The sequence below is a fragment of the Guillardia theta genome, assembly GCF_000315625.1.
Source record: "Guillardia theta CCMP2712 unplaced genomic scaffold GUITHscaffold_49, whole genome shotgun sequence".
Classification (NCBI taxonomy): Eukaryota; class Cryptophyceae; order Pyrenomonadales; family Geminigeraceae; genus Guillardia; species Guillardia theta.
Window position 1 is genome coordinate 144625 of NW_005434625.1, and position 2398 is coordinate 147022.

Here is a 2398-nt window from a genome sequence, read left to right on the forward strand (position 1 = left end):
TCTTCTTCTCTCCTCCCTCCTCTCTCTCTCCTTCTCTTCTTCTCTCCCTCCCTCCTCTCTCTCTCCTTCTCTCGGAGAAAGGGCTGCCCGGGGGTCCGCCTGGGGCAGCGGACACATGGAGGCTGGGCGCATGCTGACGGTACCGCTCCACAGTCCTCTGCACTGTCCTCAGCAGGCGCAGCGGCAGCCCAGAGTTTTACTCGCAGAAGGTAAAAAGTGCCTCAAGCAGAACAAAGCAGGAACAAGCTAAACCTGCATGCGAGTAAACATTCTTCCGTACAGCGCCCGAGACCGAGACCGACATTGACTTTGTTTTGCTTGAGGCACTTTTTACCTTCTGCCAGTAAATCCATTATCTCTATTGACGGCGACGACGCCGCAGCGTCAAAAGCAGTGCCGCGCCCAAGGATCCCGTCGGGGGGAAACAAGCAGGCGAGCTCGGACCAGCAGCAAGCACCCCAGTTGTGTCGAGCTCTCCGGAGGCATGAGAAGTCAAAGCGATTGACGGAGAGGCTTCTCCAGTGCCACTCTTGATGCTTCCACCATCGGAGTCGGAGACCTCCGGCGAAGACTCCTCGGGCGACTCGACAAAGTCCGTATAAGCCCGGCCGCAGAGGTAACCCCGGAGCTCGACACCACTGGGGTGCTTGCTGCTGGTCCGAGCTCGCCTGCCCGGCTCCGATGCCGCACAGCCCCGGTCCTTGGGCATTGCTGCGGCGTCGCCGCCGTCACGGGCGGTGTTGGTCTCGGCTACCGCTGACTCGGAGGCTAGCGAGGAGGACTGGATGCGTCACCTCGAGCGGTACCGTCCGCGGCCGCCCGCTTTGTGGCGGCAGCGGACGTCTCGAAGCCTCCCTCCGTCCGCTGCCCCAGGCGGACCCCCGGGCAACGCCGGCTCCTTGTCGGCGGCTGCCCTTTCTCCGTCCGCGGCCGCCCGCTTTGTGGCGGCAGCGGACGTCTCGACTGACAGTGGTCAGTCGGCTGCCTCCGGGTATCGCGTGTAAGGGATTTTATTCCTCCTGCATGCTCCTGCTGCTTGTTGCTTGATTGCTTGACCCTTAGGCTGCTTGTCTGCGCGGCTTCGCGCTTGGGCTGGCGCTGCCGCGTCTGGGTGCCAGCAGTGCTGGTTCTTTTCGGGCTTGTGTTTTGTGTGTGATTGTGCAGCTTCTCGCTGTGGACTGTGTACCTGCCGGTTCAGCTTGTTCCTGCTTTGTTTTGCTTGAGGCACTTTTTATCTTCTGCCAGTAAATCCTATATACCGTCTCGACTGACAGTGGTCAGTCGGATAGGTAGCGGCGCGTTTGCAAGCCAAGACCTCAGCAGCACCACAAGAAGTGAAGTTTTACTCTCGCTGTGGAGGCACTTTTTACCTTCTGCGAGTAAAACTCGCACTAGTGAGGGAAGAGAAGATTTACTGGCAGAAGGTAAAAAGTGCCTCAAGCAGAACAAAGCAGGAACAAGCACAAGCCCGAAAAGAACCAGCACTGCTGGCACCCAGACGCGGCACCGCCAGCCCAAGCGCGAAGCCGCGCAGACAAGCAGCCGAAGGGTCAGGCAATCAAGCAACAAGCAGCAGGAGCATAAAATCCCTTAGACGCGATACCCGGAGGCAGCCGACTGACCACTGTCAGTCGAGACGTCCGCTGCCGCCACAAAGCGGGCGGCCGCGGACGGAGAAAGGGCAGCCGCCGACAAGGAGCCGGCGTTGCCCGGGGGTCCGCCTGGGGCAGCGGACGGAGGGAGGCTGGACACAGGAACACGGTACCGCTCGAGGTAGTCCCCCTCGCTAGCCTCCGAGTCAGCGGTAGCCGAGTCAGCGGTAGCCGCCCGTGACGGCGGCGACGCCGCAGCCGCATGCCCAAGGACCGGCGTGACCCGACCGATGCCGGGTAGGATGCATGCGAGCTCGGAATAGCAGCAAGCACCCCAGTGGTGTCGAGCTCTCCGGAGGCACCCGACGTCACAGTGAGGGACGGAGACGCCTCGCCAGCTCCGCGCCGGTCGTCGGCGCCACTCGACGTGTTTCCCCCATCGGAGTCGGAGGTCGGAGTGGGAGACCTCCGGCGAAGACTCCCCCTCGGGCGACTCGACAAAGTCCGAGGAGGAGCTGTCCTCTGGCTCGAGAAGTGCTTGCGCCCGCAAGGGCGTCATGCGCCTCGCACCAGACAAGAGCGCCTCCAGCGTCAGCTGCATAGTGAGGCGCTGATAGGTGGCGGCGCGTTTGCGAGCCAAGATTCTCAGCAGAGATAGTGGATTTACTGGCAGAAGGTAAAAAGTGCCTCAAGCAAAACAAAGCAGGAACAAGCTAAAGCAGCAGGGCCGTCATCAGGCACGAAGTGCCGACCAAACGCCGCATCGGAGAAAGGGCAGCCGCCGACAAGGAGCCGGCGTTGCCCGG